Raw genomic sequence first — 17,195 nt, forward strand, 5'->3', positions numbered from 1 at the left:
TTTCTAAAACCATTCTGTGAGACAGGCACATTTTGCGGTTTTGGTGTACTTCGCTTGTCACCATGCAATAGAATAACAGGACCAATAGTTACTGGCACTGTCAATGCTTCAGCATTTAGACCTAACTGATTTATTTTCTGAATTATCTCTTCTTTTGTTTTTTTCAATGCATTCCTTTCTTTTTCTTGTGATGCTCGTATGACTGTTGGATCATATATGACTTGTGGAACCAATGGTGTTCTCTCAAGGGGCACTTGGAGTTGTACCTCTAACACTTTCTTAATAAGGTGGAGGTCTTTTAACTAGAATATCATCTAACAATGTATTATCAGATTCATCACATCCTATTCCTGACACACCTGTGTGTTTTGTTTTTTCTTTACATTTACCCCCTTCTTGATCTTCAGCCATTAACAATGGATATAACCCCTCTGTTACTACAGCCCTTCTCCCTCTTTTCATTTGATCTCCTCAAGTGTCAAAAGGGTATCTAGGTAAAAATCCTCTATTAAGTCTCCTGCCTCCTCTGTATTTCTCTCGTTCAAATGCCTCAACTTCCCATTCTTCCAAAGCCTCATACTGTGTTAACCTTGGATTTGGTTCTAATGAATTCATCCTATTTCTCAAATTCTGAAGAATCCTCACATTAAATGTACCATGTTCTGGAAATGCTAGAACACCATCACCTTTCGTATACTCCACCCAATTTTCCAACCATACACACATATGATATCCACTTTCCATCATCATATGAGAAGCAGGCGTATTAGGAGGTGGCATAAGAATTTCCTCCCTAGTTACTATACGCTTGCCTTTCTTAAAGAAATTCTTGATCTTATTAATCAGCTTCATTCTTCCGATTCTTGTAACTAACTAATTCAGTCGATAAAATCCCCTAAACTCATCCCTATTTTCACAAACCCTGATTGTTAACACACGTCCTATACCAGCGCGTCTCACACTAACAGTCCAATCAGGGCTCACTACGTATTCTTCTCTTCAACCAATACCAGCGCAGTTATTTTTTCCTGATCAATTAGAGCTTACAACACTCGTCTTACCAATGCCAGCGTGGCTCTTTGTGACGTCAGTATTGGTCCTGCCACTGACCCTCCCTTTACAATCTGCAGTTTTCCCACGCCCGCTGCTTTAACCAATACCAACGAGGCTCTCTGTGACGTCAGTATTGCTCCTGCAACTGACCCTCCCTTCACAAGGTAATATGACAATGCGTTTTCTAACTTTTCTTTATAATTTTCTTGCCAGTAACAATGTAAAAACAGCGCTACTCTGTCTGCTCCGCTAAAACAGAGATAGTTTCTTTACTCGCTTCAAAGAGAAAAATCTTCCTATCACTACGAGTAAAAACCACTGTTTACCCTTCACTTAAGCTCAGATAGGACCTGTTACTCCTCTAGGGATACTCCTCCTTTGGGTAAGGCCAAAGTTTCACAGGCAGGTCCTCTGCTGTCACTCACACTCTACTCTTATACAATATAGTCCCTAATATAACACCTACAGCCCTGCATAGCTTTTAGGTATTATGACAACAGACGAGTAACCTTCTGCAGTGTGATTTCCTTACCACACTCTTCTAAATTCCGTTCCCAGGATTCCCAGATATCTCTGTAACTGTACTTCCATATAACATGGAACATGACTCTAAGTCTTAGTGTTAAACATATAATCAATAATCAATAATTATTAACTACTAATCAGTAATCACCAAACTAATCAATAATAAGCATAGCTCTGCTACCAGAAAAACTGATCCAGTGGAAAGGCCAGGGATAAACACATTGCAGTCAACAAAAATTCAATTGGGCCCATATACACATTCAAGTTCCTAACTGTTTCGCTGGTGGTCAAGTTTTGTAATTCACTTTGATCTTGATTAGTTAATTCACTGTAGACTCAAATTATTACTGAGAAATGTTATTTAACAATTAACTAACTAACTTACAAATCTTAGTGAAATAACCGCAGGCTCTGGGTAAGATTCAATGAATTTGATCTAAATCTCAATCATAAATGAACGCTCATTAAGTACAAATTCACAGTGCAAACTCCATCACCTTTCATGGGAGAGAAATTTCATTTAGTAATACATTCAATTCACAGAATAATTCAACAATTCAATGCATTGAGTGGATAGATGAAGAGACAAAAGGCATAATAAATCATTCATTTGCAAAAGATATGAAAGACAGAATAATAGTTACCCAAGGGTGATAACGGAAAAACCAGCCCTCTGGCCAAAGGACTGGTGGAGGTCCCCTGATTAAGAATCAGGAGACAAAGACTATAGGACAGGATCAGGACAGGGCAATACTTACTTAACTTCTCTATGGACCCAATGCACCAGGGCACATCCCTTTCTCACACTCTCTGCCTCCCCGATATTCTCCCGGAAACTTCAATCTAATCAGGTTGTCTTTCAGGTATGAATCTTCCTAGTCGGTTCTTTTCTTCTCAGCAGCAGCTCTCGCTCCTCTCGCTCTCTCTCTCTCTCGCTCAATGAACAAACCACCTAAACTTAAATCATTCTATTTATAGTCTTCCTTTCTGCATTTCCCACCCTCAAATGTTTCTTAAATTGATCGATTAAGTATTGTGATTGGGCAGGGCCTCCAGGCCCATAGGAATGAATGGCAATTACCGAATCGGTAAAACTTACCGATTCTGTAATTTTTTTGGTAAAATTACCTACATCCCATTTGCCTGTTCTTAAATACCGAATCGGTATGATTCGGTATGTAAGAATCGGTAATCTGGGATTACCTACATCTGGCCCTTGGCAAATGACGGATTTGGAAGTTCTGTGTGATGCCTGCAGAAAGTCATCACCGAATAGATTTGCCATTATAAAATTGATGCATTATCTCCTGAGTGAAGTAGGAGCCCAGAGGGGAGCAGACACAATCTAACTGAGTTAGTAGGCTTCATGGGAGGCCTCTCCAAAATATCAAACTGGTAAGTTATTAGAGTGAGACAAGGGTGGCAAGGATGCATCAGGTGTAGACATAGATCTAAAGCAGAGGAACCAGCAGTACGCAGCTACATCATAAAGAGAAGGGGTAAGGCTACCGGTCTTTGATCTATAGCAGAAAGGTTCAGTCATTTAGGAGTGTGAATCCGAATGGGTCAATGGAAGACAATTTACCACACTTCTCTGGCTAGAATTATTGTCCCCGAAAGCAATAAATGAAAACTTTGATCAAATAAAGTCAATGTGGTTTTCACATGGTCCCTGGATTAGTCTGTTCCCCGTGCAGGTTCTAGGCCCTCCCATACAACTGGGATACCATTTTTATCGGAAGAAGTGTGGAAACACTGAGAGGAAGCAATTTTATTAATCCCTTCATTTTTCAGAACTTTTTTCACAGAAATGTGTGGCTATTTCATGCTGTAGCAAAGCAAGTTTCAGTCCTTGAATATGGGGTACATGGAAGTATTGGTATAGATTTTAACCCCTTGCGTGCTCATGATTGAACCACGCCGTCAAGGGCCACGGGCAGCGTTTGTTCATGACGGCTTGGTTCCGTCATACGGCTGCCGCTCCGCCCACGAGGCATTATTCCCTGCCTGTGCGGGCGCATTAATGAGCGGGCGGGGCTGTGACAGAACCACGGCATCATGAGCACACGCCACCCGTGACTCATGACGGAGTGGTTCTGTCAAGAGCACAGCAGCGCCGCGGCAAAATTCACGCCACAGCGAAGGGGTTAAATCCAGGTGCTCAAGAGGAATATACAAAAGCACCACTTATTGAGGGTTGCACATTGCTAAAGGGTGTTAACCAGAATGCATGAAAATTGTTAACAAATGAACGAGTGGGGTGAGGGCATTACTACATTTGTGCCGGTGCTTATCAATGAGGAGGACAGGTACCTATTATTTGGGTACTGGGACTCTTCTTGCCAGTCCCACTGGCAGCAGTCACAGTCCTTTCAGTCTGAAAACATTATGTAGCTGCTTATAATCTTGCTGAATCGTTTTGTCCACAATAAGCGTGGAAGGGTATGCTCAGATGTGAGTCCCTTGCTCACTGCACCATCAGGATTCAAGCAAGCCGGGCCGAAGACGGCTGTAATGCCAGAAACCGGTCCCCGGAAGCTTGTTTCCTTTCCAGTAAAAGAATTGGCTTGGTAGTTTGGTCTGCCCTGTTCCCATGATGCACTGGGCCAGGGACAGACTAATTTGCCTGTAGCCAGGTTCTGAGCTGGGATGGTGCAGTGAGCTAAAAAACGGTGATGGATCAAGCCCTGATCTGTTGACTGGGTAGGAGTGTTCTGCTTAATTCAGAGACTCTGTCCATCACCACCCCCTTTTCTGAATTGAGGCCTACCAAAGCCCAGGCATTGATGGCCAGTGTCAACATGCAATAGGCTGCTGTTCAGGCACAGCAGAACAGTAATGAGCAGTATACAGCCACGTTCAGTGAATTTTCACTCACTACTTTCATTGTTCTATCCTGACCATGCCAAAATGGACAGCCCAGCAGTCTGTCTTCCTGTGACTCCTGATCAACACTTAACCTACCCTTGTGTGGTGTCTTTTGTATTCTTGTCCGCAGGCATGGCCCTAAGAACTGTGTCATGGGCCAAGCACAGCCCTCGAATCTGGAGTTGGTGAGGCACTGTGGTGGGTTCGTCTGGCAGAGTCAGACAGAAGCCAGTGGATTCTTCCACTTGGGAGATGATAACATGCACCAGATGGTCAACAGCAGTAAACAGTGGCACTAGGTGACAAAGCCTCAGTTTTTAATTGCGCACAGGTAGCTGTCAGGCTTCGAGGAAGGAAGGTGCAGTGGATCACAGAGGCTCCAGAAATGAGATGCACCATATGGAGTCATTGTGCAAGCTCAAAATTGTACCTTTGTGTATGGGTAGATCACTGTCAACTACAGCTCGGACTTGACAAGGTTAGTATTCGATAATTGCAGGTCAGTTATGTTCCTCACTGGGTAGCAGGGCCCCTTTGCATATGCTGTTTGTGGCCGTGGTAAAATTACACTCCAGACTTGTCTGAATTATCCAGAAGAGAGAGCTCTAAACCTCAGGGCAAGCTATTTAGCCGAGTGTAATGGCTGGATTTTCTGTTTAGATGGGATCAGCCCCCAGGGGCCCCTGTGACCCAGCCAAAACGTACTCACCTTCCGTCCTCAGGACTCCTCTATATCCAGGCACCTGGTACCTACCTGAGGATAGGGAACTCGCAATATACAAGCTCATATTATTAAGAACACCACTAAATCTATAGGGATACTAAGAATACTCACTGATTACTAGGGATATCCATACCCTACACCACACTTATTTACATCAGTTGGTCTCGCGGCCACCCTGACCCAGACCGTTCTACCCTAGGGCAGATCTGACACACAATCTGGTGCGTCTACACACGTGGGTCTGCAGCCCCAGTGCTCTCCTTTTCCAAATCGTTCGCGATCCTGCGAAACCTACACGGTGATCTCCCTCTCACCGCTCTCATTAATCTTATGCCACAATCCGGTGGCTTTAAACGATAGTATCCCTCCTATCGCTCTCATTAACGCCGCATATCAACGACGACCACATTCCTATGAACACCTATACATATATATATATATATATATTGGGATATTATCTCAGCTGTCTACTCGGGATGAAACTACAATGATGACTTTGGATATGGTTTCAGATTACTATGTATTACCTGTTCTTGGCATCAAAGGTCCACTCACTCCCTATTTATGTGATCACCACTCACCTGATTGGGATTACTCATCCATTCATGCAGCAACTACCTAGGAGCTATGTTTACCTTTAGTGAACAAGAATAGGGATTACACACCAGTTAGTTATAAACTGGGGGTTATTTACTACAGGATGGTGTACTAACTTAGTCCCTTGGTTGCAAGTCTCCTCTCTCCCTCACTATTACTTACCTGATCAGGGGTAGCATCTGTTCAAACAGCAATACTTACCAGGAAAGATTATTCTTACTGTATGAGGACAAAGATATACACACTATGTGCTAGAGTTGTTCTCTGATTTAAGCGCTCCTACCCCCCTCTTATCCATCAGTGGCTCAACAGCAACTGGCTTGAAGCCAGGATAACTTTATCATAAAATAACTCATGCACACTAATTCATTAATTAATGGGGTCATTTATTATTAGTACAACACAGATCTGACAAAGACTATAGGTAGAACACACCGCTTGAAAGAGAAGGATTACACATAACAGGAACACTTCGCTAAAAGGGAAAAGATTAAGTATAAATGTAGCTAATTCAGACTACCTCACCTATTAGAAGGAAGATTTCTCTCTCTGCCTCTGGTGGGATTAGGGCTCTCTCTCTGCCTCTGGTGGGATTAGGGCTCTCTTTCTGCCTCTCCCTCCTTCACCACATCACCACGCCTCTGGTTCAGTTGCTCCAGCTGACAGCCTTCTTTGATGCTCTCTGCACTGCTTTTCTCTCTCCTCATCTTCAGCAATCGTCTGCCTTCTTTCTCCATTCAAGAACTGCACTCTATTCTGCAGCTCCCAGCAGACATTCTCTCTCTCTCTGCAAGCTATTTGGAGCTCCAAGTTGTTCTGGGCTCCCAGCAGTCCTATGCTCCAAGTTGTTCTGAGCACCACGCTGAACTGCACACCACGCTGCAATGACTTCCAAAACTGAACTGACCACTCCTCCTCTCCTGTAGCTCGCTATTATGGATTCCTCTCCCCTCATGGAAATTTCCACCGGAGGGCTGTCTCCTACCGAATTCCTGTGCCAGCTCCCAGGCTTTCACGCAACCGCAGTGGCCATCTGCTTGTTACGTCTGGGCCCAAGAGAAAAACACATTTCTCGGATAAGAAGCAGTCCTAACTGGATCTTCCCTCGAGCACAACAGCCTTAAGTGAAAACATTACCTTTGCCCTAAAAAGCCTCTCTGCTTCCATCAAGATGGAGTCTCTCTAGCTTTAGGCCTGAAAGGGGTGAAATGCTCCTTAGCTCTGTCAGAATACCTACATGAACCATACCAATATGTCTAATATGTCAAAGCCAATAGGCAATAGACAGGTTAAAGTCAAGAATAAAGGCATATTAAGCAGCTATCCTCTTCTAGGTCTGGAAAAAGGGCTTAAAAGGGCCAACGCAGGCTAAGAAGGCCTATACTAGATGCGAGCAAGAATAATGATCTATTATCACTGCTAAATAAAGCCAAAAACCCTGCCATTACACTGCACCCTAGATCCTTATCTTGCGAGCATCTTATAAACAACAACAACCATCCAAACAAACATCAACATAATCTATCCAACATAGGCTAAGAATACCTATCCTAGATGTGAGCAAGATTAAGATCTATATCACTGCTAAATAAAGCCCAAAAAACTCTGCCATCCACCCTTAGATCCTTATCTTGCGAACATCTGACAAACAATAACATCTAGATAAACAAACATCAACACAATCTATCAACAAATCAAAACCTAAAAAACTCCCTAAAAACAATGACAACTCAAGAAAATTCTACCTGAAACTCAATTGTAGGGAATAGAAACCTAAAAACAAATCAAAGCACCCTTGACTTGAATGCTGAAAATATCTGAGATTGGATCTGATAACAACAGAAACTAACCAAAGCATCCTCAAACTAAATGTGCCTCAACTTCTAATGAGAATTGGTGAAATCTAGTGATGTAGGGACTTATGTGTTGAATGAAAACAGCAAGGGGCCTAAATGGGCCTACTTCGGACAACTTAAGGCTAAATGAGGCCTACCTACAGTTGTGAACTTAAAAACTAAATGTGTTTCAACTTCTAAAGAGAGAACAAGAAAGGGCCTAAATGAGCCTTACGTACTATAGGCAACTTAAGCTAATGATGACTCATGAAACTATTGGTGTAGGTGCTAATATGTGAGATGAAAATAACAATAGGCCTAAATGAGGCCTAACTGCTGACATTTGTCAATTTAAAGTGAAATCTGAGAAATACAGTTGCAAGGTCTGGGCAAACATTAATACATATCAATCAAGGTGAAAATGTAAGAACAGTAACAAAAAAAAAAAAAAAACATTTTAAATCACACGGTGGAACACATGTGCGCACCATCATTGAAAAAAGTCCTTCATTTGGAAAAACTATAATAGGTGACATATTCTTTTAAAAGTGGGGCCTGCTTGTAGCGATGTCAAAATTGCAGGCCAGGGAATTAAATAACTTAGTCATAATAGGTGACACGTTTTTTTGCTTTAAAAGTGGGGCCTGATTGTCCAAGGGATTATTTAATGTCCAAATTCTTCAGTGTAGGCCACCACCCTGCATCCTGGACACTTCCTCCAATGCGGCCATCCATCACCCGGTCTGGTCTGGTCTGGTCTGGTCTGGTTCCATCATCCAAAACAATAAACTAAAATAATAACATGAAAATAAAAAGCTAAAACAAATAAAGGGAGTGGGCAGACGCACGCACGCACCCCAACTGCAGCCATCCTAGAAACAAGAGAAGAAGTATCATTATTCTTGTAAAATAAAATTTTCCATTTAAAAAGCACCCCGGGTGCCTTTCATTATTGAAAAGGAAATATCCTAATTAATTAAAACATTCAAAATTTAACTTGTAGCAACATTGAGTGGGGCCTAACATACCCTAATCCTAACTAAGCCAGTCTCACCCTTCTGGGCAAGAGCCATGCTACAGTGTGAAAAAAAAATTTTGGAGTACCGCCCAAATGGTGACAGCATCAGCAGGGCACTGCAAGCCTCCCATTTTCCCTGGTCAGAGTCTGAAGAGCCAGGCCACCCCGCCCTTAAATAAACAAGCCGTGCGCGGAAGAAAATTGGATTGTAGCCCATCATAACACACTGGGACGTGATCGAAACTTGCAGAATGAAAAAAAAGTTCGTCTGCGCAGACCAGCTGGTCTGCCAAGGTCAAAAAACAAATTTCTCCTGCCTTATTTTGTAACTAACAGAAGCTCGAGTTTAACAAAAACAATTCTGTTACAGTGCATTGCCAATTAAAAAAGGTCCATTTTTTTGTTTAAAAAAAGACGTTTGTCCAACTAACTCAACTAAAGGCAAGACATTTCACTTATTTAGGGTCCATTTGTCAAAGAGAAATAATTTGTAAAACAGCATAAAAATGCAAATACATTTCAACATTGTATTTAAGTTCACATTTATAAAAACATACATTTTCATTCGAACATTTTCATTTCGAAGGCAAATAGTTGCCAGTCACTAATTAAAAGCACATGTTACCATGCACAGTCGGGCAAGATTTATTATTTGAAAACCAACACATTCCTGTCTAGATGGAAACCCCTCACAGAAATAATTAATGAAAACAGCTCGTAGCGTGCACTCTAACGGGCTATCTTTTTTAACATTTCACTCATTTTAAAAGAACATAGCTTTCTCCATAACGTTGATTTATAACCACATCAATTCCAAGGTGAACCCACACAAATACGTAGACGCATTTCAAAAGGAATGTGAAATGAACAGAACCCTTCTCAAAACACAAGATGTTACCTTTCCGTCAAGAAACTGACAAAGCACGTAGGCTGACCAAGGAACCAAAAAAAAAAATCAAAATCAAACCATCAAAAATCCTTAAAATAATTCACTGACTTTTATAGTCAGGTCAGATAACCATGCATGTTGACAGCATGTAAAAAATAAAGGCTGCCATCTCAACTCAAGATATTAACCCTTTGGCAGCTCAAATGGAAACATTTCCCAACGTCCATTTTTACATGGGAAAATCATTAGCACATTTCTTCACGTTTACAAATGACACGTACATATTTTCAAAAACGTTATCCCCAAGCACCCGAGAAAGATCCAGCTCTCTCCTGCCAAACGTAATGATAACATGCCCTGTCCAAGCCATGACCACATGGCGCTATTCACAAGTCATATTTACAAGACAATCTTTTCACAAACAATGTATCCAAGGCGCAATGCACAAGGAACACAATAAATCAACATAAGAACATGCACCTCACAAGTCACAAAAATATGGCGCTATTCACAAGTCATATTTACAAGGAGCTATATCCAAAGAACTCCACAGATCATAGAACAATGAACACATTTCACATTGCACAGCATAAGCAGATGCAGCAAGCAATTGAATGGGCAATTTAAAAGCATTTTTTACACACATTTATACAATTGGACCATCACAAAGATGTAACTGGCTTCCTCATGTAATGCCATCCTTCAACTCTGACAGTTTAAACACTAAGATGAAAACCATTCCTTCCACCCTGAATAAACCAAATGCCATGGTGTAATACAATCTCCTCACGCTGCAACTGTTCAAGCCAATAGGTCTAACAGGCTACATAAACTGCAACATTACGCCAGATGGAACTAGCGTTCAGGGCACTCCCTCAGAACACATGGCCAGGCACACAGGCTTCGTAAACTGTCCGACTACGCCAAAATGTAATGTTTGGCGCTTACTCACAACACATGGGGTCACACAGGATTCGTAAGATGCCGACTACGCCAAAATGTAATGGCGTTCATGGCACTAACTCACAACACATGGGAAACAATCTAAGCACATGGCCAGGCACACAGAGTTCGTAAGATGCCGACTACGCCAAAATGTAATGGCTGGATTTTCTGTTTAGATGGGATCAGCCCCCAGGGGCCCCTGTGACCCAGCCAAAACGTACTCACCTTCCGTCCTCAGGACTCCTCTATATCCAGGCACCTGGTACCTACCTGAGGATAGGGAACTCGCAATATACAAGCTCATATTATTAAGAACACCACTAAATCTATAGGGATACTAAGAATACTCACTGATTACTAGGGATATCCATACCCTACACCACACTTATTTACATCAGTTGGTCTCGCGGCCACCCTGACCCAGACCGTTCTACCCTAGGGCAGATCTGACACACAATCTGGTGCGTCTACACACGTGGGTCTGCAGCCCCAGTGCTCTCCTTTTCCAAATCGTTCGCGATCCTGCGAAACCTACACGGTGATCTCCCTCTCACCGCTCTCATTAATCTTATGCCACAATCCGGTGGCTTTAAACGATAGTATCCCTCCTATCGCTCTCATTAACGCCGCATATCAACGACGACCACATTCCTATGAACACCTATACATATATATATATATATATATTGGGATATTATCTCAGCTGTCTACTCGGGATGAAACTACAATGATGACTTTGGATATGGTTTCAGATTACTATGTATTACCTGTTCTTGGCATCAAAGGTCCACTCACTCCCTATTTATGTGATCACCACTCACCTGATTGGGATTACTCATCCATTCATGCAGCAACTACCTAGGAGCTATGTTTACCTTTAGTGAACAAGAATAGGGATTACACACCAGTTAGTTATAAACTGGGGGTTATTTACTACAGGATGGTGTACTAACTTAGTCCCTTGGTTGCAAGTCTCCTCTCTCCCTCACTATTACTTACCTGATCAGGGGTAGCATCTGTTCAAACAGCAATACTTACCAGGAAAGATTATTCTTACTGTATGAGGACAAAGATATACACACTATGTGCTAGAGTTGTTCTCTGATTTAAGCGCTCCTACCCCCCTCTTATCCATCAGTGGCTCAACAGCAACTGGCTTGAAGCCAGGATAACTTTATCATAAAATAACTCATGCACACTAATTCATTAATTAATGGGGTCATTTATTATTAGTACAACACAGATCTGACAAAGACTATAGGTAGAACACACCGCTTGAAAGAGAAGGATTACACATAACAGGAACACTTCGCTAAAAGGGAAAAGATTAAGTATAAATGTAGCTAATTCAGACTACCTCACCTATTAGAAGGAAGATTTCTCTCTCTGCCTCTGGTGGGATTAGGGCTCTCTCTCTGCCTCTGGTGGGATTAGGGCTCTCTTTCTGCCTCTCCCTCCTTCACCACATCACCACGCCTCTGGTTCAGTTGCTCCAGCTGACAGCCTTCTTTGATGCTCTCTGCACTGCTTTTCTCTCTCCTCATCTTCAGCAATCGTCTGCCTTCTTTCTCCATTCAAGAACTGCACTCTATTCTGCAGCTCCCAGCAGACATTCTCTCTCTCTCTGCAAGCTATTTGGAGCTCCAAGTTGTTCTGGGCTCCCAGCAGTCCTATGCTCCAAGTTGTTCTGAGCACCACGCTGAACTGCACACCACGCTGCAATGACTTCCAAAACTGAACTGACCACTCCTCCTCTCCTGTAGCTCGCTATTATGGATTCCTCTCCCCTCATGGAAATTTCCACCGGAGGGCTGTCTCCTACCGAATTCCTGTGCCAGCTCCCAGGCTTTCACGCAACCGCAGTGGCCATCTGCTTGTTACGTCTGGGCCCAAGAGAAAAACACATTTCTCGGATAAGAAGCAGTCCTAACTGGATCTTCCCTCGAGCACAACAGCCTTAAGTGAAAACATTACCTTTGCCCTAAAAAGCCTCTCTGCTTCCATCAAGATGGAGTCTCTCTAGCTTTAGGCCTGAAAGGGGTGAAATGCTCCTTAGCTCTGTCAGAATACCTACATGAACCATACCAATATGTCTAATATGTCAAAGCCAATAGGCAATAGACAGGTTAAAGTCAAGAATAAAGGCATATTAAGCAGCTATCCTCTTCTAGGTCTGGAAAAAGGGCTTAAAAGGGCCAACGCAGGCTAAGAAGGCCTATACTAGATGCGAGCAAGAATAATGATCTATTATCACTGCTAAATAAAGCCAAAAACCCTGCCATTACACCGAGGCAGGAAGAAAAGAGGGCAACAGCTCAGAAAGAGCTTTCTTTGCCCAGATATCAAGTAAGGGATGACACCATGGGGGTATTTACTTAAATAGAATGATCCATTAAAGAATAACATGTCTCTTCTAGACTTCTTACATCTCCTTGATTAGCAAACCTGGATTATTATGCTTTCGCTTTGATTGGTCTTTCAATGGACTGGGTTATGCGGGCCTCTGGTGGTCTGGCTTAAGTTGCTTGTCGATATCAGACTCAGTTGAAATCCACAAATTGTCATCCTTCTGATTATGTGATTTATGGAAGGGATTGAAGTATGAGATGTTGCGAGTTAGTTGCTAGTCCTACCTTTGCCATCACTAGGTCCCTTTACTTGCATTTACACACATGTGGTATTTTATTACATGGGCTCTAATCTTTTGCCTTGTGGATGTTCCGCTGGAAACCATTCATCTTCCTTGATGTTGGTGCATTAAGCATGTGTTGCTGCATCAGCTGCATATCTCATCTTTCATTTCACTTCCTGATCCCTGGTACATCTCTGGGCCTTCAATTCTCGCATTCACTCATGATTAAATTGATGGCTCCAATTGGGAATTTGAGTCTTGAGTTCATGGCCGGACATGAGGGTGGCTGGACAACGGCCCGTGGTGCTATGAGGCATGCTCCTAAAGGCTCTCAACACGGCATTGAGAGCTTGCTGAAGTCATTTCATTTTTCGCTTGTTGCAGGGTCTTTTTTACTTTCTGAATGAACCTTTTGCCCATTCCATTAGCCCCAGAGGCTGGCCAAACCATCATGCGCATTTTGCATGCTCACCACTCTCCCCTCCTCCCTGGTGATACAGATGCAACATCACTGTGGCTGTCACTACCCCTCCTTCGGCTCGGCTGGTAGGACGTAAAATAAAATGTTTTATTATAATTTTGTTTGTCCTTGCCTCTGCTGGCTTTAAGTGTTGGGGGGGGATGCTCCATCCACCAAACTGGCGGAGCTGCCACTGCTCATTCAGGGCTAAGCACTCAAAGGGTTGCAGCTGAAGACTAATGCAACATAGCCTCCTGAGGCTTTAGGCAGGGAAAGGATAACTTTCTAAAAGTACTGTATCCTTAATATTTAATGAATATCCTTCTTCACCGCTGAATTTGGGCTTTTAAGAAATTACACAAAGAGTCCAAGAATTTTTTTTAGTTTTTTTCTATCCAGGGATAACATTATTATATATAATATTGCATCCAAGTGTTTTCCTATAGAACAGTCAATCCTGCTACAGTGCGCATAGCTTTGGGGGCTGTTTCATTGCATAGATTTGTACTACAATAAATGAATACATGTCTTACTTTCAGATACCATTCACTCTACCTTTTGGTTCAGTTGGGGCCTACACAGGGGTGAATTATCAGTACTTTAAAGGAAGGCATTGGCTTATTAAACACTTTATTTCGACAGGTTAAACTGCAGTATTTAAACTGCCGCAGCCTAAAACCATATGTATACTGTCACTGTAGTGGATGGCACAACAGATGTGGCAGTCCATTAGTGACATTTTATTTTCAGACCCTGGGTACACTTTGTATGATATACTAGGGACTAATAGGTAGGTTAGCTATGTAGGAGTGTAACCAATTTCAACCTGTTTTATGGGCCAGAGCACATGCATTGGAGCCAGGTTAGCAGAGTCCCAGTGTACAAAGTCACACACACTTAGCTGACCCACATTAGTCACCACAAAATGGTGTGACTTTCGGGACACAGACCTGCAGCTAAAGTCTCCAGAATGCAGCCAGCTCCACGCAATAGGAAGAGGTAGACCTTGTAGGTAACTTTGTTATAGATTATTATGAGAAACTACATGGTCTACCTCCACATACCCTTAGTGGAGTGGAGAAGTTAGGAGAAGTTGCCAAACTCTTTCAATGGATTGGGAGAACAGAAAAAAGTGTTAGGATGTGCGGAAGCGAGCGAAAGAGAAGTTCTCCAGGATTCAGGGAACAAAGGCTATTCCTTGTTGCATGCTCTTTGATAATCTATTTGTTCCACCATGCATCCTGTCTTGTCATCTGACCTGTTTAATATGGGAATCCCATTGTAAGCCTAAGGTAAGAAGCTATACCCTTCTGTTTTACCACTACATTTGTGCTCCATGCTCATGCGACACTCCCACACTTCACTCACTTCTCACTCAAACACAGATTAGACCCTCTTTAAATGTTTTTAATATTTAACCCCTTTCATGCTCATGACGAGCTCAGCTCATCATGAGGCACATTGGAGCTGTGCTTATGACGAGCTGAGCTCGTCATGGACAATGGCTAATCATGAGTTGCAGCATAGGAGGGGAAGACCATTAGCAGCCAAGGTGTTAAAGTTATTTTAATGCATTCCTTTGTATTAAAGTTCCTGATTAAGGTGTATTGGTTGCAAGAGCAGGAGCAAGAGTACCATCTACTATAGCGAAGCAACAATCCAAGCACATTTCTGAACACATTCAAGCCAAAAACACAGGTGAGCCATACTGATATCTACAATGCTATTACTTTCTAGAGTTCTTTATGTTACACTATCAAAACACTATTATGAGTTTTCTTATGTACTCTAAATATACTTATATTCATAATCATCTTATGTGCTTACTTTTATTGTATCACTAGCAGCCCGTCCCGACCTTGTCCGGGTGCAACAGGCATCCCCGACCCCCGCCCGCCCCGACATTGTCCAGCAGCCCGGGGCCCCGCCCGGCCTGATCCCCGCCTGCCCCGACCCCTGCCTGCTCCGACATGGGTCCCCTTATCTCAGCCGTTGCTCCTCCCGCGTGTCCGCTGCTGATATACTGCTTTAAATATGTCTGTTCTTCTTTACAGAGGTGTACAGCTGACCAATCCGTTCTACAGAGTGTACATTGGCTGGGAAAGCTTACATCATAGCTAATCTTTTTGGCCTAGAGGTGTGTTGATGATTGCTGTTTCACCATAAAAACACAGGATCATTCTCTTTTCTCCTGCAGCCCGGGCCCCCCCAGCCCGTCCCCCGCCTGCCCCGACATGGGTCCCGCCAGTCCGCTGCTCGCACCGCCGCTGGCCTGTCCGCTGCTCCTCACGTCACCGCTCCTCCCCAGCGCCATGTCCGCCGCTCCCTTACCTCAGCCGCCATTCCTTCAGCTTTTCCGCTGCTCGCACCGCCGTTGGCCTGTCCGCTGCTCCTCACGTCACCGCTCCTCCCCCGCGCCATGTCCGCCGCTCCTCATCGCGCTCCTGTATGCCGCTCCTCCCCGCGCTCCTGACGTGATCACGCACATCGCGGCCGGCGCTACTTCGGAGGGACTACTTTTTTTTTTACTGTAAATTTTTGTAAATAACATTTTTTTTAAAATGTATATAGCCTATAACCATCTACACACCCTGACGATTCCAACGTTGTATCGGGTGTGTGGATTGGCACTGTGGTCCCCGAGTTTACCCGGCTCAAAGGCTGAAAGTTCTTCTTTTATTATAGTAATATAGATTAATCTTTGAAGTAGGCCTGGGCAAAGGTTTATTTACACTGGAGCAAGCAGAGTAATTTCAGTAATTTCGCATTACTCTTCTGATACAAAATGACTGAAAATGGCATGTAATTATGAGCAACTTGGCACATAAATCGTACCGCAGGAGCACAGGAACAACAAATTTAGCAAGCACAAGCAGCTGCTTGCTGCTGTGTTTTTCTTCTGCTGTATTTAGTGCCAAAAATCTTATTGCAAAATGCATCCTCATGTCCATTTTGGATGCAAGGGTGCATTTTGTGCTAAGAAAATATCACTAAATGTTGGGTAATGCTCCTCATATAATTCTGCATAATTGTGCTCAATTTTGCTGACAGTTCTGGGCTTGGCTAGCAGCCGAGCATGGCAGTAGCCTAAAGGAAGAGCTCCGTAGATCGGGTGGCCTCTCCTAATATCCGTGTATCTATCCGTGCAGAAAAGATGCTCTAACGGAGGGACCCGAAGCCTAGGACCGGGCAGAACCCAGGGCAGCAACTTTGAACATTGTCCGACACCGGAGGCAAGAATTATACTGAGGCGGTTCAGAGGCCTACACCGCAGCGACAAGCCGGGACTTATCCCACTCGATAGTCCGAGCGGAAGTGAAGGCAACTCGGGAGAACACCACCAGAAACAATCGACCATCACGGTCCAAGCAGGCAGGCACCCGTCCGACACGTGAAACGAGTGGTCGAAATGGCCTAAATGGACATCGCCGAATATAGGGATGGAAAATAAACACCACCGTGGCGAACGACAGCTGGACTGCGGGCAGGTGAAACCGAAAGCACAGTGAAACAAAGGATCGGACCGCTATCTTAGCACATCGCGGCCAGACCACCAAGAAGCAGCGTTAACTGCCGTTATCATACGACGGCGAGCAGACATCAAAAGATTGAAGCTATGGCCTAGGAATAACTGCTGCCAACTAGTGCG

The 17,195-nt window shown here is 43.4% G+C and overlaps 1 long non-coding RNA gene across 1 annotated transcript; it reads right to left on the reverse strand.

Annotated features, from left to right (window-relative positions):
* Positions 1-6,132: 6,132 nt before the first annotated feature.
* On the reverse strand, positions 6,133-12,071 carry LOC147712709 (uncharacterized). The gene is made up of 2 exons (XR_015296015.1): positions 11,817-12,071; positions 6,133-8,474 (listed from the first exon to the last, which is right to left on the reverse strand). It is a non-coding gene; the product is annotated as an uncharacterized LOC147712709 (long non-coding RNA).
* Between the last annotated feature and the right edge of the window lie 5,124 nt (positions 12,072-17,195).

This window comes from Lissotriton vulgaris, chromosome 5 (assembly GCF_964263255.1).
Source record: "Lissotriton vulgaris chromosome 5, aLisVul1.2, whole genome shotgun sequence".
Classification (NCBI taxonomy): domain Eukaryota; kingdom Metazoa; phylum Chordata; class Amphibia; order Caudata; family Salamandridae; genus Lissotriton; species Lissotriton vulgaris.